The following is a 24,250-nucleotide window of genomic DNA, read 5'->3' as shown; positions in this document are numbered from 1 at the left end:
AGACAACAATATGCAATATAATAGTCATTGAAGAATACTTATCATCTTGTTCGTTTTTTTAACCAAAATTGTGTATTATTTCTAATTTATCTATTATTATTTTTTATTCTTTCCAATAATTTTATTTAGTTTTTTCCATAAATTTATTGAGAAACAAATAGCAATGAGACAGTTTCAAACCAAACTGGTAGGACAGTTTCAATAATTAATCACATTCTTCCTAGTGGTTAATTGCTGTACAAGATGCAGACATGATATCCTATTTGCAAACATCATTAGAGCAAATCATTCTATTCATTAACAGAATGTAACTATATATCTATCCCAACTACTTTGAATACACAGATATAAAATGGACATTCATCTGTATACCCTTTTTTTGTTAAGTTCCGTTATTTGAATATTATAGGTGTGTAAACTCAGCAAAATATTCTAAGAGAGTCCAGTAGCCTATAATAGTATTGGGTCTTCTGCTTGACTGGCAATGTCAAAAATTGTTGACCTGAGTCCTCTACAGTTCAACATAACAGCATGGATTTACTTCTTATATTTCGTTTTTATACTTTTCTGCTGGATGGTTAAGACCAAGGTAAAGCAGGACCTATGCAACAAGAGTTGTAGCTTTTGGGTCTGAGAAGGTCAGTGAAATCCCCTCAGGATTTATCCTGAGATCCTGTACCTCAGATTGTAGAACCTTTGTCAGTGTCAGCTATGTGTCTATTATTTTTATATTCAATTTAAAATAAAAATAAAATAAAATAAACCATAAACTGGACTACAGAATATGCTTAAGTAAATGCAAAAAAATTGAAATTATCACAAGCACATTATCTGACCATAGTGCAATGAAATTGGAAATGAAATACAAAAGAAACTACAAAATCTGCATAAAAACAGGGAAATTAAATAACACCATACTAAACAAACACTGAGTGACAGATGAAGTTAAAGACAAAATTAAACAATATCTACAATTAAATGAAAATGCAAATACAACTTCCCAGTACCTGTGGGATACAGAAGAATCAGTCCTAAGAGGGAAATTTATAGCAGTGAATTCTCACATCAGGAAAACAGAATGAACACAACCTAATTCTACACCTCAAACTTCTAGAAAAAGAAGACCAAGTCAAGGCCAAAGGCCATAAAAGGAAGGAAATTATAAATATCAGAGCAGAAATTAATGCAACTGAGACTAAGAAAACAATATAAAGTATTAATGACTTGAAGAGTTTCTTTTTTCTTTCTTTTTTTTTTTAGGAACTGTGGATTGAACTCAGACCCTTGTGCTTGCCAGGGAAGTGCTTATTCTACTGAGCCATGTCCCCTGCCCCAAAGAGTTGGTTCTTCAAAAAATAATAAAATTGATAAACCCCCAGCAAATCTTATCAAAAAAGGAAAAAAATCTCAAATTCATGCAATGAGGAATGAAAAGGGTAAAATCACTACAGATTTTGTTGAATATCTGAAGATCATCAAAATCTACATTCAAAATCTTTGTTTGAATAAAATGAAAAACACAAAGATGTGGACAGATTCCTAGATGCATATGAATTACCAAAGCTGAATAAAAAAAGATATAAAAATTCTCAAAAATGTAATATCAGTTAATGACATTTAAAACATAAATAGTACTAACAAAGAAAATTCCACCTCCTGATTAATTCTTGGCTAAATTCAACAAGGAATCTAGAGAAGATTTAACACCAATACTTCTAAAATTTTTAATGAAATTGAAAGGAAACAATTCTCCACAGCTCATTCCCGGGTGTAAGTATTACCTGATATGAAAACTAGAGAAAGATCCAACCAAAAAAGAGAAGTACAAGCCAAACTCTAATGAAAATCTGCAATAATATTCAATGAGATACCAGCAAACAGAATTCAGGAAATAATCAAGATCTTATACATCATGTTCAAGTAGGATTCATCCCAGGAATGTAGAGATGATTTAATACACGCAATATACACAGTAAAATAATACACAAAATCAACAAAGTCAAAGACAAAAATTACATGATCATCTCGATAGATGCAGAAAAAGTTTTAAAATTGGAATAGATGGTCTTTACCTTAATCTGATAAAAGCTGTCTATGACAAACCAACAGCTAACATCATACTAAATATAAAAAAGCTGAAATTTTTCCATTAAAATAAGGAATACTGCAAAGGTGTCTATTATAACCACTCCTATTCAATTTAGCTCTGGAAATATTAGCCAGAGCAATTAGACAAAAGAAAGAAATAAAAGGAATAAAGATAGAAAAAGAATAGTGAAATTATAAGTATTTGCAGAGGATGTAGTACTGTACATAGAAGATCCCCAAAATTCAACCAAAAGACATGTATAATTAATAAGCAAATTCAGTAGCATAGTGGACACAAAGTCAATGCTTAGATATAAATAGCATTCCTGTAAACAGAAAACACACTGAGAGGTAATTAGCAAAATAATCTACCTTTCACTATAGGATCTGGAAACATGAAATACTTAGAAATCAATCTAATAATAGAAATGAAAGATTTATACAATGAAAAGTTTTGGGGTTTCCTATTATTTCCCAGAATTGAACTTTGCATTTTCATGAAAAAGCCTGTCACAGAAGTCCAACTTGACAATAAGAGCTGCTTTGTTCATCATTTTCCATGAAAACTAAAAATTCATCTGTGGAAATAAAATTTGTGGAGACTCTTAAAATGTATACATGACTTTTTATTTCATAAGAGTTCTGTGCATATTTCAGAAGATACTGATGAAAAGAACATAAAACATCTAAAGTTAATTCTTCACAGAACTATGGATGCCTTTGCCATTGACTCATAGATTTTTGTAGCTAGAAGGAATACTAAGGATCATGAAACTCCATTCTTTTGTTGGTCAGATTAGGACCTGGGGTCTACCTAGCATGATATGTAGATTTGAAAAAGTTAGATAAAATGAGGGATTAGGGTAAAACTTGAGGCTAATGTATATCAACTTCATATAGTAACATTTATAGCCCAATCTTACTGCCTGAGATAAATGCCAGGATAGAGTGCTTTGGTGAGCAATACTTAAGTGTTGGAGTTTTTACAAAGAACTGCTTCTCTTAATCACTTGCCACATTTTTGTGTAAAATAGGATAATTCATGCTTTCTCATAAGGTTCTCATGAGAAAAAAATGATACACTGTAGGTAAGGGGCTCAATCTTGTGCATATCATACACAAGAAATCTTTACATGTTATCTATTATTTCACAACAAAAAGCAACTTCTGTTTTTTTATTCTTGCTAAAGTAACTTCTGTTTGCAAATCTCCAAAGAATATTCCAAACAAAGTTACAAAGCATGAAATTAATTAATCCTTAACTAAAAAAGGAAGCAGGAAACATGAGATGAAGAAACATATTACCTGAGTGGTAATTGTTAGGTTTTTCAATGGTTTTTAGAATATGAGTGTGGATAACCAGACACGCAAAATGATAATTCTTGGGAGAATTTTACTTCTTTTCTATTATAAGAATAATGGTTGAATACTTTTGCTTAGTATATTTAGGAGTATCAAAACTTCATGCTGAGGAGAAATTGCCTGAATATTTTTTCTTCAATATTCACGATAAACTGCTGCAATGCTTTTATTTATTTTTTATTATTTTGATTATTATCTGGTCTCCTCCAAAGACTTAAAAAAATGACTCGGCAAAGTAAACATAATCCTCTAAATCACCATGCGAGGTGTGAAAAGTTGCAATTATTTCATTAGAATCTAATTAAATTAAAAAGAAAACCAACAACAAGCGTAAACATATTGTGACTACTGATGGGAAAAGTGACTATAGTAGCTAAGCCTTTAATGCTGGATTTGGCTGAGGAGGAGGGAGACAATGGGAAGCAGACAAATAGTGTAGAAAGAAGAAGTGTGTCACAGAGAAGGAAAGTGAACCAAAGAAACCTCTGCATGGCAGTCACAGTCTATTGATAACACTTCCCATGCGCCTTTACCCATTTCTTCATTTAACCTCTGACTATGGACCACTGGTAGCACCTGAAGCAGCTTGTTTCTTGCTAACAATTTTAAAAGTCAACTCAAAAACTGCTTGAGAATTATAGGGAAAATAAGAACCAGGGTCGAGTTTCTCAACTCAATACTTTTCATTTTAAATTTGCAATGCATAATCACCCTATGGCCATAATAGTTGGGTGTAAATATACTAACATTACCATCACAGGATGGGTACATGGAGCATTTGTCACTTAAACACCAGTGAGCAAGATAAATTTCATTGGAGAAAGTTTACAAGTTTCGTTTCTTAACAACTGAAGCTCAAGGAGCATGGTGGGTGCTTTTGTTAAAAAGAATATATAATTTTTTGTGTGTGTGACTGGCTGAGCACACCCAAGGCCGGGGCCAGTGAGGCATGTGGTGCCAGGGTTTGGACCCTGGCCTCTACGCTTGCCTATGCAGGTGCTTAGTCTGTTGCTATCTTGCTGGTCTATATCTGTGAACCTTTAACTTTTCTATTTAACTTGAAATTTGATATTGGAGCATAACATACATACCATACAGATCTTGACTATGTACCGCAATGAAGTAATATATGATTTTTTAAAAGATGCTTTGCAAGCAGCACCAACATTAAAATACCTAACTTCACCAGTGATCTCCCAATTTACCTTCCAGTCACTGAGTAGAGTGCTTGGTTCATAAACTCATTCCATAATTCTTTTTACAAACTGAAGTGATCATGAACTGAATTGAATTTTCACATAAAATGTAATGCAAATCAGGTTAATCCATTTTGAGCTTTTTAATTACAAAAATATGAAACATAGTAGAGCGTGGTATAGAGAGAATGCTAAACCTGCTAGAGCTGACTTCTGATGTAGACAACAGGGAGGCTGTTAAGAAGGTCAGTGTGTGGATGGAGAGTCCCTCTCCATAAGAACATAAAGGAGATCTCCTTCAGGGGATTTCTGTCTTTCTTGTCTCAGCCACAGGGTCAAATAATGGACATCACTATGACGAAGCTCCGAGAATGATTTAAAATTAATCAATTTTGCTTTCTGTGTTTACTTGTCTAGGCTCCTTGTCTAGAGATGGGCCATGGATTCAGTGTAAACAAACCTATGAATTCCTGGTCCAGGCTGAGGCCTGTAGTGGCTTGTGCTTTCATGAAGCCTCAAAGGATAAGCTGAGGGTGCCTGGCTCCAACCCCAATTAACTAAATTATAGACTGTAGCTGCAGGCTCCTCAATACTGCAATAAATGTCTACCTAACGATAAGGTAGTTTTCATGATTGGCATAATTTTATAACTTGGAGAAGTCCTTGAACTGACTCTCAAAGTCCTGCTCAGTTTCCCTTGCTTTTCACTGTAACCCCTTCCTTTGTTTGAAAATCAAACATGAGTTACCCAGAGCAGTTCTTTGTTTCAGATCCTGGAGAATATTGAATTCTGCTATAGGGTTTTAATCCTCCTGCAACCCTAAAATCATACCACTTGTCTCAGAAAGGAACTTGATTTTTATAAGGTCATATCCATCTGTACTATCCACTAAGATTGTAGGGTGTGCTGGAATATTTTCCATTAGAAGAAGGGACATTTCAAGCAGCTAGTTGTCACAAAGATATTTCTTAATGGTGGGGAGGAACAATCTCAGTAGCCATTCCAGGAATAAATGCCTTTTGACACAAGTTTTCACATTGGCTCCTTATATGACAGACAGTATCACCTTGTTCACATTCTGTTCCTTGAATGCATGAGGAGTCTGGGAAGGATATGCCATTACTGGCTCTATCTTCTCTTTGAGCTCACATTCACACACAGCAAAAGGGTCAAATCTGTCCTTCATGGGGCTGTGTCCCACCTCATTGTCTTTTGATACAGGTTCCATTCAACATCTTCTTGCAGAAGAGCTCTGTTCATGGCAATTGAACACTTGTTGAGTGGTGTGTCCTTCTTGTCATCCAGTGGGTTTAACTTCTCTTGTAGCATTTGTCAAACAGCATCTTCTGGCTTTAAGTTCATCATTGTTGCACTTGTAAGAGATTTTATTGTTGCAAGTCACTGTGAAATTCCCTGGTTTTTTTCACAGATGATAATTTTACTTACACTATCACCTGCCAGCAGTTTCTCACTCAACCACACTATCAAAAGCTCTGCCACCTCTTGCAGAACTGGATCCTCTGCTCAGTTAGCATTGTAACTTCTTTTGTCACATCAGCCCCTTTGATGGAATCTGTATTATTCAAAATAGCCGATTATTGTATTTGCCATCTTGCACTCTGAGGCCAGATCAGTCACCTGAGTACATATGTATGCTTTCCTAAAATTCCCTCCCTCAACTCCATGTTTATTTTCTTCAAAATGCACTTTTTTTTCTTTTATGTATCTGGTACAGGGGTCTACTAACAGCTCAGACTCAAGCCTCCTTAGTGCTGGGATTACAGGCAAGTGCCACCATGCCAGGTCTCCATGGCCGGCTCAGCATGCTTGGGGGGAGAGCCAGCACATCATGTGGTGTCTGAGATCGAACCCTGGTCCCAGTGCTTGCCAAAGCAGGCACTTAGTCCACTGAACTATTTCGCTAGCCCTTGTTCTGTACTTTATTTTCTTTTTACTACCAGTGTGAACTTTTTGTTTTTACTACCATGCTTGCTCTGAACCTTCTTTGGAGCCATGAAGAATTGAGTAATTCTTTACAATATGTATATGCTAAAAACACACAAAAAAAGCTTCTGAGCAACGCTACATAGGTCTGTCTGGGACCGCAGTGTCAAGTAGAGGAAGCCATAACCATGTATCAGAATTGGCAAGATGGTCAATGTTCTTTTGTTATCACACGTGTACTTTGAACAAAAGCAAAATTTTGCTGAATGCTTCTCTTCACAAACCTAATTGTGAACAGAAAAATTCAGGAACTAAAGAATTACTTCAAGTGCTTCAAAGTTTCACCCTAGAAATAAGCACTAGTGTGATTTTAATACCATAGATATGATTATTTGAATTATAAATGTCGCCCAATATCTGATGGATTGAAGGTATGGACTTGACCTTGTAGCAATGTGAGGAGGAGAAAGAATCTTTCAAAAGTGGGGCTTGGTAAAAGGAAGTTAAGTCATTGGCAGTGTGTTCTTGCATGTGGTATTAGGATCCCAGTCCTTTCTTTTTTGGGGGAAGAGAGGTGGGGATTGAAGCCAAAGTGTATTTTTTTTTTGCTTATTTTATTGAGAAATAAATAGCAATGAGACAGTTTAAAAACAGGTTAGTAGGACAATTACAATAATTAATACATTGCGCATTGTTGTCTTCCTACTAGTTATTCATAGTACAAGATGCAGAAATGATATCCTGTCCAAACACTATTAGTAAAAGTCTTTCTTCTCATTGAATTAAGAGAAAGTAGTTGTATATCTATCCTATTTTTTATATAGAGATACAAAAGAGGATATACATGAAGGATCCTAGTCCTTTCTTCTCATTCAGTTTACTTCACATCAGATGAACTTTGGGTCACAGAAGGCTCCTGTTGTGTTATTCTGCCCTATCATAGTCCCCAAAATAATGAAGCCACATGGCCGTAGATTGACACTTCAGAAACTGAAGGGAAATAAACCCGTCCTCCTAGAAGTAGTTTTCCTCATAGGGGATGAATATTTCCATGGAACATTAACTTTTCTTTTCCTTGTAGAATTTTATTTCATCTTCTTAAGAAACACTCAATCTTCCAAACTGGATGGAATAATTAAAACTCTTATCATAAATGTATAAAAATTATATTTGAAAGTAGCATATGAAAATTGTTTATCATATCAAATATCTTTATCTTTCTGTGATTTTAGCTCATTGTAGTTTTAACTTACATTTTCCTAGCTAGGCAGGTTTATTCCTCTCTCAGATACTAATTGAATTTCATATACTAATTGAAAATGTGAAGGTTTTGCTTGTGCCCACTCTGTTCAGGTATATTGGCCAATTTTTTTTAAAAAAAATAGATGGTCTGTTATTGTTAACTTATAGGAAATCTTGACAGATTTTGTTATTAATTACTTACTATAAGCATTTCTTAATCTTCTCTGATTGGTTATCTTAGATTTTTCATGCATAATACTAATTTTTTGGCAGATGTTCTTAATTTAAAATAAAAAATTATTAACTATGATTAGGAGATTTTGTGTATCTTCAAAGATCTTTTTAAAGTCAGATATCAAGAGGGTGTTCTTTTTTTTTTTTAAGGGTGTTCTTTTATTCTATTTTCTAGAATGTCCATAACTTTGTCTTTAATATATTAGCCTGTAGTCCTACTTTAATTTATTTTGAGACATGATGTGAGACATAATCTACCTTTATGCCTTGACTTTCTATTCAGGCTCTTCAACATTATAGTAACATTGATTCTACCTGACATTTTGATATTTTCTAATGTGCATATCATTTTACATATTGTCTTTATGAAGTTAAGAAATTACTTTTCTTTGTTGTAATAGCTGTTTCTATGATTTTGTTTATTTGACATGTTTCTCCTTATCAAAATAAATTGAATCTTGTCCTAAATACATCTACATTCTTACTTTAGATTTCTTTCTGGTCCACATATGCATCTTTGCTTTACAATGTCTTTAGTACAAAAGAGTTTTTTCATAGATAGATAATATGGACTTTGTGAATAATTATCTATTCTGAGTTTCCTAATGAAGAGCCGAAAACAGCCCCATCCAAATCCTCCTTGGCTGCTGATAAGATTAATGGACTGATTAACATCTTTTCCAAGTTGGATTGGAGGTGAAAACAATTCCATTTGGCAAAGCCTCATCCCATTTTCTGACATCTTCATTAACCTTACTGATAAGGAAACCATTTCACAATACAAATTTCTCAAGGCTAGAGATTTTATCTTTAGTTCAGTCACCTAACAATGCTAATTTGAGCCAAGAAACACATTGCTTCAGTTTCCTCAATAATTTTGCACTGCTGTACCCTTGTATTTTTACTGTTTAAAAAGTTGACAAAAAGAAACCAATTACTCCATAGTCCCTAGAAGGGATTGATTTTCAAAAGGACATTTCATATTTTCTGAAAAGTGATAATGGAAATATGAAGTGAATGAATGTGTCATCATAGCAAGGGAAAAATAAGGACCTAAATGTCTTGAGAAGAGAAAATAATACGATTCTATTTAGAGATTTACTAAGCACAGAGACAAAAAAATTAGAGTTCAAAAAGTTTTCATTCTAGCTATTCATCCTTCTTTTCAAGGTTTATTTTTCACTAAAATCGAAAGGCCAATATTTTCTGTTTGTTTTTAGCTAGTTAAATTTTTTTTTCTATTCATTAAATAACTTTGGATTTCATGAAATGCATGACATTTTTGTCTGCTTTATATTAATTTCTCAATAGTGTCTGCTATTTGTTCTCCAACATAATTTGTTGAATTATTTAACTGACATTTTAATAGAACTTCTAGAAATCTTCCATCATAGCTAGTATGTGTATGAAACACTTAATAATTTACTCTAGTGACTGTCATCATTCATGGTATTAAGTTCTTTGTGGCCAATTTAAAGTCACAAGCATGACACCATTGAACACAGAGACAACATGTAGGTAAAACGACATATGGGTACAATTATAGTTTAGAGAAAAATGGAACAAAATAATTAGAAAGAGGTGACCATTGACATTTTATAATTTGTGTTTTTGTTGTTGTTTTGTATTTTTTTAGAGAAGGGTTTACAGGGTGTTCAGGGTCTCACTACTTGATCGGACTTGTAGTGATCCGCCTGTTTACAGTCTCCCAAGAGTTGGGATTACAGGCCCACGACACCACACCCAGTTTCAATTGCAGTCTCAGCGCTCCCCAAGAGAGGGGCCAGCATGGCAGGCCCACAGATAGAAATTCTGGCCTTTGAGCCCGCTTGTAGGCACTTTAATCCACTGAGCTATTTGGCCGGCCCTTATAATTTGTTATTAATACCATATAATGTTAATTTTTACTTAATAGCTGTGTTTGCCAAATATCTGGTGAAATTTTCTGGTTGACCAGTCAGCTTTGGGTGAGAAGGCCTGTCCAATTTTAGCCTGTACTGATTCTTAGCAGCTGTGTCAGAAACAGTGCATCCACTGTAGCTCATGGGCTTCTGTTAAAAATTTGGAAAAACCAAGACCACTTACCCTTTAAATTTAGAATTTCCTAAATATTTATTTCTTTATTACCAGGGAACAGCATGAACTCAGTCCCTCACTGCCACAAATCCCTCACATTCGGGGAAATCACGGGGGTCAGCACACTCAGGTGCAGTCCATAAGGCTTCCTGTGGGAAAACCACCTTCATGACCATGGTGTCTCCCTGCCAGGCACGAGTTTCCTAAACTTTAGTAGATATTTTACATTCAGCTAAAAATCCTGGTGAAACACATACTACTGACCAAATTCTCAGAGACTGTAATTCAGTTGGTGGCCTGTGGAGACTAACATCTTGCATTGCCCCCAAATTCCACGGTGAATCTAACTTTGAGAAACACACTGAAAAGCCATTGGATTTATATTCTTCAGGTTCATTCTGCTACCATGACAGAGACATGTCCAAAAGAAAGTTAATTTTTTTTTATTTTTTATTTTTTTTTTTGCGGAATTGGGGATTTAACTCAGGTCCTTGCGCTTGCCAGAGAAGCACTTATTCCACTGAGTCATCTCTCCAGCCCCAAGAAAGTTAATTTCATGTTTGGGCAGTAGGGCATCTAATTTATTATATAGCTTTAGCTCTGAATTATAATTCATTTGCTTTCTTGAGTTGTCCCTATTTGGACACATCAGAGATCCTAACTAACTAATATTGGACATAGTAACTCCATTTTCTGTTTGACTCTTAAAATTTGAAATTATTTAAGCTTTGTATAGATTTAAATTTTATAAAGACTTGTAAGATATACTTAGACATTATCTAATTATAATTGTACATCCAGGTCTACATTTCTACACAAACACACATGCACATGTATACACACACACACACACACACACACACACACACATTTGTGAAGATGCTTACGTACTATTAGGATTGTCTCTGGAAACATACCACAGATATTTTAATGCTAGCTAATAAAAGCAACCCAAGTATTTTTATTTTTATTTTTATTTCTTTGTGGTACCAGGGATTGAACTCAGGACCCTGCGCTTACCAGGCAGGTGCTTATTCTCCTGAGCTATCTCTCTGGCCCCAACCCAAGTATTTTTAGATGTGCTATGGAAAAGACAAAAGAAGAGGGATGAACAGACATTTGATTTGAAATAGGAGAAACTGACTGCTAAAAAAATTGTGTCACTGTCTTCTCATTGAAAAATAGACACATATTCTAAGTTGAATCACTGAGACCCTGCATGAAAACTAAAGAATAAACAATGAATTGCCACTTGTTTTCTGGAAAGTACAGAAAGATAACATCTAAGTTATCTGTATGTCATCAGATTCTATCTGTATGGCATCAATAGTTGACTTAAGATTTTAAGAGAGAGACTCGGGACAGTTGAAGCCTTAACCACACAGATGTGTGTCCATCCTGGGAAAGTAGATGATGGAGCTTAGCATACAATCATCTCAGGCTAGATGATCCTGAATATTAACAAAGCAATGTGTAATCAGTCATGTAGTTATTTTCAATTCTACAAAATACTCAATTATCCCTACCACACAGATAATTTCTGGATTGTCAGACATTCTAGATAGATAGATAGATAGATAGATAGATAGATAGATAGATAGATAAGCACTACAGCCAAAGGGAAATAGAGATGGAGATGGAGATGGAGATGGAGATAGAGATGGAGATGATAGAAATGGAGATATTATCTTTTAGTTCCTGCTAGAAGTTCTGGGAATCCTATAAGTAAGATAGAGTGTACTAGTGATTGCTAGGGAAATTGTATCTGGCAAAAGATAGATGTTTGTGCTATATATTTGGCTGAGGTAAATTCAGGAAAAGATGTCAAAAATTTGCATGTAACCAGTAGGTATTTGTGAGTTTTATATTTTAACAAATGCATGCTGTTATATTATTATATTCTGCCATGATAATTGTCCTGTAAATTAATTCCTTCACTGTTAATTTATGGAAATTACTTCTCTAATTTTGCTCTGGCTCAACATTTCTGAGAATTTATGCAATAGAACACAGAGATTTATTGTGCTACAACACACTGCTAGAATTCTGCACAATATTAGATTTCCAGGACTGTTGTAAAATATGGCACCAACCATATTAGCTTAATAGAAGAAACCTCTTCCCTATCATTGTCCATTACAGAAGGTCCAAATCAATACTTTGGCCAAATGGTTCCTTCTAGGAATTCTGGAGAGAATTTGTCCAATACGTTACTTCTAGGTCATGGTGATTTTCAGCAATTCTTGATGTATCTTAGTTTTTAGATATAATACAGTCTCTACATTCAGCTTTATGTGGTATTCTCTGTTCAGTTTGTCTTTGTGAACTCACTTGAAAATTAGTTATTTTATTTACTCTAATAGGAACTCATTTCAAACTAATTAATTCTGCAAATATCTAATTTTACCCCCCCCAAAATATATGTATATATATTCTGAGGTTTCTTATTCCTTGTGAAATGATACAAAATAGAGCCCTATTAAAATCTCTAACAAAATATTGTTAAATATTATTTTAAAATATGCATTTTATATATATCAAACATTATAACTAAGGCATGTGTGAATGCCATTTTTTTCTGAGATTGGATTTGTCCTACATTTTGTGAATGCTTGATTACTAGAGAGACTAACTTGTCAGTTATTTTTCTGGAAGTTAGATTTAGGTGTGTAGCACTTCTAGATCTTATTATGTCTACTTTACTTTAGTAACTAGTGTTAGTGCACAGGCAAACAGAAACACTGAAACAGCAACCAGGGTTTAATGTTTATGGGAACTGGTAGGGATCATTCGCAAAATATCAGGCCCCAAACAGTGGTGCGCTAGCATTCTTATAGGGTCTGTAATTGGGAAGTACAAAAGCAAAAGTACTTGGCTGGCTTTGATTGGATCTTACAAATATGTGTTATAGTGACCAGCTGTTTCTAGGAGACAGACAGTAGTAAGAGGAACTATCATAGGAACTGAAGTAAACTGGAAATTACCCGGTCAACTACCAGAAACTGAAATATGCTGTCTGGGAGGAGGGTAGTTATTTTCTGACACATTAGTATTTTAATTTTTTATGCATTTAGTACAAGGTCTTCAGGGTCTTACTACACAGATTTGACTCATAGTGATCCTCCTGTTTTCAGCTTTCCAAGTGCTGCGATCTCTGGTGCCAATGACCAGTCTTAATAGCCATCTCAGCACACCCCACAGGCAGGGCTGGCACAGCATGCCAGGGATCAAACCTTGGTCTCTGTGTCTGCCTAATTCACTAAGCTATCTGGCAGACCCCAGTGTTTTAGTTTAATGACATTTTGCTAGTTTTAGTAGTTCTTAAAGTTTTATTATGAATTTCTGGTATTATACTTTAAATTTTATGTAATATTTTGCTACAAATGAAAATAACTTCAAGCTTAACCTCCATTGAAAAACACTTCCACCATTAGTTTAGTCACTATCTATGCTTGGATACTAAATATTCTATTTCATATTACCTAACTCCCCTTAAAGATAGCATGTGGTAAAATTTCCTCTCAAAATTTTTTGTATGTGCTTCACTATAATATTATAAACAGCTTGACATTTCAAATACCTATGTAAAATATTATAACACATATGCAATGAAATGCTGTTTATTTTTACTTTCTAAAATGAAGATAGTTTGAACTATGAAGTAACATTTATGAGTCATACAGAGAAGAGGCACTTGTGAACAAGCAGTGTCAAGTTTGCTCCTGAATTATTTTTTTATCTCTTATGTTCCATGTGATTCTGTGCTCCTTCTATTAAAATCTAGTATATAAGACATGTTAAAATTTTTCTGTAAACATAAGTCTAGATTGATAGATGGTTAGGTGGAACTTTCCTGACATGTAAAATTGAAATGTTGCCAAATATTGTGTTGAATATATCTTAAAAATCACTTTTAAGATTATAACAAGAAGTATAAAAATGATCTGAATGGGATTAAAATTTACTTTGTAATAAATTTGAATGTTGAAAATCAATAGTTATCTGCTGCTCTGACAATGTAATTTTTAGCGCCCTCTCAATATGGCTTCTAGACTATGTCAGTTGGCATTTCCTATCCTAAACCTATTCTGGGAAATGTCTCCAGTGTCAGAGATTTTATTATTCTTCTGGTGAAAATAATGCTGCATAAAATAAAAGCATAGGTTATTTCAAACCAGAGCATCTTGCTAAAGACTATCAGCTGCTCCCAAGGTAGATAACAAAATTACATGTGTATAAATGAAATTAAGAGAGGAGAAATGGAAGTGTGTGTGTGTGTGCGTGTGTGTGTGTGTGTGTGTGTGTGTGTGTGTGTGGTTTTGATACGTAGAGGGTCAGGAAGATGGTTTTTATCAAGTGGATATTTTCTCAGAAAGACAGTAGATATTAAGAAATGAAAATATTTTCTTTCAGGAATACAGCTTTATTTAAACAAAACCAAGTGAATTAATAAATGATAAGTAATATCGGCATTCACCTATGCATAAATATAAACTCAACATGCAAATGTTTCTTTAACCTCACTTTGGAGGTAACATATATTTTTAAATACAGACTCTATCACACTTATGCAACAATAACAGTATCGTCATCTTTACAAAAATTTACTTTTTCTATATTAAATTGTATTAAAATGGACGGAAATGTCAGTAAAGCACAGCTGCATAATTAAAAACATTTTAAAAATGTCTGTTAAACTGGTAAGATATAATTGCCATCTAAAATACCTGAAAGTTATCAGTTCAGCAACAACTTTTATTAAAAAATTACATTATTCCAAAAATAAATATCTTACTATAACTGCGATTTGATTAATATAATGAAATAAGGGTACTTTCGGGTATATTGAGGAAACCTCAATTATAGTTGCTTATAAAATTTTTTTGCCAATTATCTTTATTATTTACACATATATTATTTTAGATTTAAATGTTTGTATAACAAAATTTAAGGCTAAAATCATATTCTTTTACACTGCAAGTGAAATCTCTTATTTTTGCCTGAGAATGATGAGTTCACAATCATGATCTGAACCTGCACCATGTTACTGACTTTTAAGGCCTCCACCAAAATTTAAATGTAGGATTTCTGCCAAATGCTTCACTGGGCATTCTGTTGGATCCTACTACCACTCATAGCGTTGCTGTTGGCATGCAGCCTTCTTCTCACTTTTATCCACCCAATTTTAGGCTTTCTGACCAGTAGACATAACATGAAATACTAAAAAAAACAATGTGAGAGTTTACTGGGGACCAGTTTATAGTATATGCTGGCAGGGTTTTGAAGCAGTGAAAAGGTTCTAAGTAATTAAAATATTTTCTTTTGCCTATGTTCAAAGAAGTTGTGTAAAACAACAAATAAAATATTCACAGATGTCTTACTTTTGTTTTTGTATATATACATATAAAACTATATACGTGTACATATATAAATACTTTTTCACCTTTCTGTCTTGTTCTTCATTTGGCTTTTAGCTGTTTCAATGATAAGTATTTAACATTGTTATTTGACATTTTTATGGCTTTTTAAATTTTAAATAAATTTATGTTTTATGATAAAATATTAGCTATATATATTTTTTATATTTGTTAAACACTTTTTGTTCATCTTTTGTTCAGCAATAATTTTCTTAAAAATCTAAAGTCATTGATTTCTTCATTTAGAGAATATACTACCCTTACATACTTCTGAGGAAAACTGTGACATAAACACAATTTTGTTATTTGGCTAACCTGGACAAAATGACTACCAAGGAATAGTGTGGTATACTTATGTTACCATAGAGAACTAGTGAAAAATGCAAATGCCAGGAACTCTAAGAATGCAATTAGTTTTGTGGTGGATTAACTGATGGCTAGCTTGTGATACCCACCTGAACTGAATTAGTGTGGTGCTAGGTACGCAAGGGCCACTTGGAAAATGTTGGCAACAGCACAAAAGCAAAACTGTTACCTGCTGATTTTCCGGGAGGAGCCTGCCATGCTGGCTTCCCTGATGTGAACTCAGTTGTTCTCCTTGATATAGACATGCATGAGATATTGGCATAAGCACTTGGCCTTCATTTGGACTCAGTGAGGACATTGTCATGGGCTCTAAATCTTCAGTTGGACTTAAGAAGGAAATCGCTGCAAGATCCAGACACTGAGCTGGGTTCTGTGGCTCTGCGTGTGCGGACTGATGTGCCGCACTCTTTCGCACTTCGCTCTTCGGGTGAATATCCTGAACTAACACTATAAATTCAGCGTTCCACGTTAAAATTTTCCCTTATAAACTCTGACTATCACATGTACTAAACAGAAATAAGTGTAGAAATCTTAAATTGGGTGAAAGAAATCCAACTTAAAAATTTAAGAGTTTGGCCAGGGAGATAGCTCAGCTGTCTAAGCACCTGCCCGCTAAGTGCAAGGACCCAGGCGTGATCCCTGGTAAGCGTGCTGTGCCAGTCTCCCATTGGGCCAGCCACTGAAACCAGGTGTGGTGGCTCATGCCTGTAATCCCAGCGCTGGGGAGGCTGAGACAGGAGGATCACTATGAGTCCAAGTAGCATAGTGAGATCCTGTACCAAGTAAATAAATAAATAAAGTTTAAGAGGTGAATATAGAAGAGTTGTCTTAGCATGCACTAAAAAATACTTTGGTTAGTGTTCAGTGGAATTAGGTGATAGAGTTTCTATAATAAGTTGTGGTTTCTTTGATGGTTATTATAGTTGCAACTTCTCTTAATTGTGCTTTGTATTTTCAATATAGGTCAATAATCAATACATAATATTTTATAGCTAGGAAAATTTTCACCATTTATGTAAAAAAATGTGAGCATGTCTCTGTGTTAGTAATTTTTTTCACTTCTAGGCAATGCATTCAGTTGAAATTTATTCTAAAAATAATGCTAAGTAATAATTATGATAATATGCTTGTTTTCTTATCCTAGCGACTTTCCTGTTAATATTGCTTCCAGAGGTGCAAAAGTGTGTAAACCTCACTTTCAACAGCCTGGTAATTAAGGCAGTAGTGTCAGACAAAATTGTAAGCTTATTGAAATTTATGAGGGAAAATTCTAACAGTAATAAAAGAAGACTCGGAGAGCCATAAACATGTGAGCATTAACCCTATGATTGTAGCATAAGAATTCTAAGCCTCAGTATCTTATTTAACCAATACTCTCACTATTATTTTCTTTAAAAGTAAAATTCTTAGTTTTTTATGTCAAATTACTTACTTATTTTACCATATTCAAAAGAGTCTCCCCATGTTAAGGAATTCACCACAGATTATAAGTTTTTGTCAGAGTACTGAATTCCAACTGAAAAAAAAATGATCAAAAGAATAACAGAGGCAAATATTAAAAAACAAAATGATGTTGGATAATACTGTATATTTTCTTCTGAGACTTTAAAAGAAATAAATAAGGAAAGAGACATGGGAGTACTTTTATAGATGAAAAATTCTACAGTGCAGAAAGTTATTACATTCACTATAAAATTTTAGCATAAGCATATTTTCATAAAAATATGTAATATGAAATCTACAAAAAATACCAGTAGGTGTCTATTTTCAATTTGACCTCACTTTATGTGGGGACATTGGCCAGAAACAGGTGTGAGATGAGTATCCAGGAGATAAGGGAGGTTGGAGACCTGGTCAAGACAGCCCAGACTGCCTGGCTAAGATGGAAAGACAGTTTACAGGATAACAGTCCATGAGACCAAAACATGTTGTTTTAAGGAACAGATAGTCTGGACCTTGTTCTCACTATACCATGGTTAATTATTTAAATTATCTATAAAGTCTCCCATAAAACAGGCTACTCTCTTTTCCCTGTACTCTGTGGATTCCTACACAGGTATTCTTTTGTCTTTTTACTGGCTTCTAGCTTCTGTTAGGAAAAAACACAGAAGCTTCAGTATGAGGTCCCCCCCAACAGACTCTTCTCATTTTGAGGAGGCTTGGGTGAAAGCAGTCCCTCTGAGCTTTCTTGGTAATTAAAGTGGATATGAGATCTGAGTAATTTTTCATCATTTGTACCTCCTAGTTTTAAACAGCACAAGTAGTGGCCCAATGTGAGAGACCTTTTATGAAACTAACCAAGAGGAGCTGGGCCTATAGATTAGCATCACAGTACCTGCCTGGCAAGTTCACGATCCTCAGTTTGATTTCAAAAGAACAAAAAACAAATCAGAAAACCAGGTCAGGCTGGAAATTGTAAGGTGATAAACTGGAAGAGAAAATGTGAAATAACCTACTGTTAGAACTCAGTGTAGAAGACCAACCTCCCAAAGCCTGGAAAAGTATCAAGCTTCTATCCAACTCTTCATCCTGGTAAGGGGACAAAAGTGGTCACAGAATAGCCTGGCATGTCAAATATTGAGATAATTATTAGGTCCTTTAAGTTTATGTACTTTGTTACCCTAGCATCTTTGCAGAGGAACTATTTAATCTATCCAAACACAGGATGTTCCACTAAAAAAGCTTCCAAATCCTCTCTTAGTTCACTCTGAAATGCCCCCTTATGCCTGTGATCCTAAGGGACCTAAAGAAGGACCAAAGGGAGAGACACTTAATCACAAGACCACTCACCAATTGGGCTAGTTTTGGCAAAGGGGGGTCTCAAGGGTTCTGTTGAAAGTATATCTGAGAATGCATTATGATTTTAAAAAAAATTGTCATGTGCATGTCCATCTGTGTATTCAATCTGTGGTAATAACCCATTGCAACACCCATAGCTGGTTTGCTTCACCTCAGTAATTTCTTTTTCTTTTTTGCTCCTTTGGAGATTTCATGAAAAACTATATAGGTTTTTCAAATAAGACATTATCTCAAATTCTTTTGGTTCACATAACTTAAACAACAGCCTAATTTAATTCAGTTAATAAAAGTAGAGATATCTTTAAGGTTAATAATATAATTCTAGCCAATTTGTTAGCCAAGCCAAAAGACACACACAAAAAAATGCTTTTAAAACTGTAATGACTACTTTTATCTCTGTGCAAAAACTTAAGCACTATTTAAGAACTTCAGCAGACTCTGAGCAGCCTGCAGGACTCTGGTAAAGCTCTGAGTTTCCTTAGGCCCCAGCATGCAAGCATGGAACTTTTGCTGGTGCTAGTTCAAGCTTTTAAGAACTTAGGAGGACTCTGAGTGGCCTTCAGGATGCAGGAGAGCTGAGACATGTGGGCCCAGTGCGCACAGGTGCGGAGCTTTCCTGACAACATTTAAGAACTTTGGTGAATTGGGAAGCCTGTGTGACTCTGGGAAACTCAGACCTTCCTTAGTCATCAATGCACAGGCATGGAGGTTCTGCTGGTGCCGGTCCAAACTTTTAAGAACTTAGGAGGAGTCTGAGCAGACTACAGGACACAGGACAGCTGCAATCTGTGGGCTGAGTGTGTAGAGCTATCCTGACACAATTTAAGAACTTTGGCTGACTCTGGGAAGCCTGTAGGACTCTGTCTGGGTGATTACTGGGAGCTTCAAAAATGCCAAAAGGTGGGCCAGTGAGATAGCTCAGTGGACTAAGAGCCTGCTTTGGCAAGCACAGGCACCATAGTTAGATCCCAGCCTCACATTCCTTGCCGACCTTGCCCTGGGGCACACTGAGATGGTGATTGAGTCAAGGCATGGTGGCACATGCTTGTAATCCCAGCACTGGGGAGGATGAAAAACAGGAGGACCACTACAAGTCCGAGCTATGTAGTGAGACCCTGTACCACATATATAAGCAGAAAATGATTGTATCATCATGACCAAGTAGGAATCATTCCAAGAATGCAGGGATGGTCAACTTACGCAAATCCTTGAATGTAATGTACCACATCAATAGAACCAACAACAATGACCACATGATCCTCTCAATAGTTTCAGAAAGTCTTTCACAAAGTTCAACACTCATTCACAATAAAAACAATACAGAAAATCAGAATATATTATCTATATCTCAACCTGATAAAAGTCATCAATGAGAAACCAACAGCCAATATAATACTAAATGGACAAAAATTGAAGGCCTTTATTTTAAAATCAGGAACAAGACAAAATTTCCAGTTTCTATTCCTGTTCAGTATAGTGCTGAAAACATTTGACAGAGCAGTTAGACAAGAAAAAGAAATAAATTTTGGGAAAAAAGAAATGAAATTATCATTATTTGCAGATGACATGGTACTCTATAAGGAGGATTGCCAAAACTCCACCAAGAGTCTTATAGATTTAATCACCAAATTCAGCAGTGCAGCAGGATACAAAGCCAACACCCCAAAATCAGAAACATTTTTGTATGCAGAGAATACATGGAGAGAGAAATTAGGAAAACCATGCAATGCAATACTCAGGAATCAATCTCACGAAGAATGTAAAAGTTTTACACAGTGAAAATTATGGTACTATGAGAAAAGAGATTGAAGAGGATTTGAGAAAATGGAAAAAGATTCCATGCTCCTTGATAGGAAGAAGCAACTTTGTGAAAATGGCAGTCCTCCCAAAATTGTTATAAAGGTTCAATACAATGCCAATTAAAATAACATTAATATACCTCACAGAGCAAGAGAAAATGTGCCTTAAATTCATTTAGGACCAGAAGAGACACAGAATATTAAAAGCAATCATGTGAAACAAAGGAAGGGCAGGAGATATCACAATCTATGATCTGAGGTTATACTATAAAGCAACTGTGATAAAATCAGCATGGTACTGCCATAGAGACAGACATGAGGATCAATAGAACAGATTAGAAGATGGAGACTCAACCGCAAACACACTCAGCCATCTTATCTTTGATAAAGGGGCAAAATGCGCTCTTTGAAAGACATCCCCTTTAAAAAATGGTGCTATAAAAACTGGATTTCCATATGCCTAAGGTTAAAACTAAACCCATGCTTGTCTCCATGCACGAAGTTACCATCAGAATTGATCAAAGTGTTAAATATTAAAACAGAAACAGTAGGGCCAGCGAGATAGCTTAGCTGACTAAGTGCCAGCTTAGGCAAGTGCAGGGACTGGGTTTGATAGCTGCACGCCACGCTGGTCCTGCCCCCATAGCACAGAGCCAACAATTGAGTCCGAGTGTGATGGTGTATGGGTGTAATCCCAGCACTGGACAGGCTGAAAACAAGAGGATCATTATGAGTCCAAGATGTGTAGTGAGACCCTCTATCAAATAACTACATTAAAAATAAAATAAAACAGAAACACTCTATCTTCTGGAGGAAAATGCAGGTAGAAATCTTAAAGACATAGGAGTAGGCAGTTCATGAACAAAAACCGAACTGCACAGGAAATACTTCAAAGAATCAACAACTGGGATCTCACGCTTTTAGTTTCTGAACTTCAAAGAAAATCTCCAACAGAGTAAAAAGAAAACAAACTGGGATAAAATTATAGTCAACTGTTCCTCCAATAAAGGCCTTCTATCTAGAACATATAAAGCATTTTAAAAAATCAGGGGCCTCAAATTCAAAGACCCAATCCAAAGATGGGGATCTGAGATGAAAATACACTTCTCTGAGGAAGAAATATAAATGGCAAGTAAATATATGAAAAAATGTTCAACATCGTTGGTCATATGGAAAATGCAAATTAAAACAACACTGAAATTCTATCTCATCCAGGAAGGAATGGCTAACATTAAGGAGTAAGCCAATATCAATTGCTGGAGGGGCTGTGGGTAAAGGAACCCTTCTCAACTGTTGGTGGGAGTGCAGAATCGTACAACCACTAGGGAAATCATTGTGCAGATTCCTTAAAATTCTACTATTGGAGATCCCACTCAAGCCAGCTATTCCCCTCTTGAGAATTTTTATAGAAAAAAATAAAAACTTCATATCACAGCGATATATATGCACCCATGCTGATAGTGGAGGAATTTGTCAGAGCTAAATCCTAGATACAACCCAGATGCCCCTCAACTGATGAATGGATGAAGAAGACATGATATTTTCACACAGTGGAGTATTAATCAGCTATAAAACAGGATAAATTTGAGTTATTTGTCAGCAAATGGATGCAACTACAGAGCATGCTCTTAAGTGAAATAAATCAAACCCACATGCGAAAACATTGTATTGTCTCCTTATTGTGTGAACCTGAAAGTAAAAGTGAAAAATGGAATCTGAAACATACAGTAGATAATGCGAAAAAGGAATGGACTTATTCAAAAGGGAAATTATTGAGTTGAGGAGAAGGACAGGACAGAGAGTGTGGAAAGGAGATTCATCTATTTATGTAAGCAGGATGGTTTGAACAATTGTACTGTGTATTTCTGCTGGTCTATAGAAATGAGTAGGTAATACTTAATTTGTTTTGTCTCCCATTTTCAATTGTTTGGGCTTTTTTCTTTTTAATTTTTTATATGTTTCTTGCTATTTTTCTTTGTTTTTCCAAGTTTAAAAGCATATATCTAGTAATATGAATAACTGGTTGGAAGACGACACTATGTATTCTAACAAATACTGTGAAATTCATTCTACTTTGTTAAGCAAAATTCTGTATGATTTGAAAGTTTTCTGTTTTAATTCTAATTTATATTCTCTTTAAAAAATAAAACACTTAAGAAATTTTTATTGGTCAAATTTAAAAATCTGTGAAGGCAACGCAGGAAAATGGGACTGAAATTTTTATAATAGGTGAAAAGACTGTCATTAGTTACAAACATACAACTTCTTAATTCTAGTTTGCCTCTCTTTACATAAGATAGCCATTCTTGCAAGAACATAAACTCAACCTCACTTCGGTTGGCTGAGTCCTGTTTTGGCCTAAACAAATATATCCATTGCTAATAATTGGGGGTGCACTAGGAAAATTCTATAGCTGAGTGGACCAGGTCTGCGGTGGAGATAGAGTTGTGCCTCAACACACATTTGGGTGGTTTGCTCCATTTAAATATTTCACCTTCACACAGAAGACATAGAACACCTGAGATTATTGGTCTAAAGTCAATTAAACTGATGCAATAGGAGATAAAACAGTCGCCCACAGTGAATGGACAACCTTGTACACGAGTCAAAGTAGAAAACTAGTCTATAAATACTCCCTCTTGGTGGTCATAATTTTGGAAAACATATACATGATTGGGACATCCTATGTGGGGTTTAAATGTACAGTAGAGCAATCAGGGTGGAAAGAGATTAATATAGATTTGAAAAGACACCAATTGTTCCCAGGACTAACAAAACTAAAAGAAAATAAATTCCTCCCGATGGGGCCTGGGGAGATAGCTCAGTAGAATAAGCACTTGACTGGCAAGCACAAGGGCCTGAGTTCAATCCCCAGTTCCACAAAAAAAAAAAAAAAAAAAAAAAAAAAAAATTCCTCCTGAGACATTGCCCCAGATGATCTGTTAGACATAAATACTGTTTCCTAATTTATAAGAGCCCATTGTTATAAATCTCAGCAGACTGATAAATTTCCTTTTTGCTTCCAACTTGAGTTGATATTCTTGTTCATTTAATAAGCATAAAACATTTCTTATACATTATAAATTCTTAGGCTAAAATTACAAGGTTAATTTGCTCTTCTATCATTTCTATAAAGAAGAGCCTTATTGGAAAAGTTAGGGACATTTTAAAAATCCAAATGACAGGTTTAGTATAGAAATAATTACAAGTGGAATAAAGAAGAGAACATGGATAAGGCTTTAAGTATTCAGATATATTTTTGACGTGAGTGGGTTTTGTATATTTATAAAAGTCTTGCAAAAGTTGTAGTATGTAGAAAGAAATACTTGTACACATCTAGCAACAAGCTGTGCTGTAAGTTTAAGCTTTAAAGGTAAATTTCTAGAGTTAGGAGTTAAGACGAAGAAAGTTTAATACATGTGAAGTGAATAAAATTTTATTGCATATTAAGTAGCATTGTACACTATTTTTTTTTCGATACCAAAGATTAAACTCAGGGCCTTGCACTTCCCAGACAAGTGTTTATTCTACTGAGCAATCTTCCTGGCACAAAATTTTCATACACTGAAGTAAACTTTTTTTTTTTTTTTTTTTTGCGGAACCATGGACTGAACTCAGGCCCTTGCGCTTGCCAGTCAAGTGCTTATTCTATTGAGCCATCTCCCCAGTCCCTAAGGTAAACATGTAAATGTGCTTCAGAGACAATAGCAAAAGCTAATAGTTCTT

At 35.0% G+C, this 24,250-nt stretch overlaps 1 pseudogene; it reads right to left on the bottom strand.

The window, feature by feature from the left end:
• Positions 1–10,194: 10,194 nt before the first annotated feature.
• LOC111818688 lies at positions 10,195–10,343 on the bottom strand (annotated as a pseudogene).
• Between the last annotated feature and the right edge of the window lie 13,907 nt (positions 10,344–24,250).

This window comes from Octodon degus, unplaced genomic scaffold (genome assembly GCF_000260255.1).
Source record: "Octodon degus isolate 3935 unplaced genomic scaffold, OctDeg1.0 scaffold00099, whole genome shotgun sequence".
Taxonomy (NCBI): Eukaryota; Metazoa; Chordata; class Mammalia; order Rodentia; family Octodontidae; genus Octodon; species Octodon degus.
The sequence above is the reverse complement of the archived record's forward strand: the minus strand, read 5'-3'. Positions and strand labels throughout refer to the sequence as shown.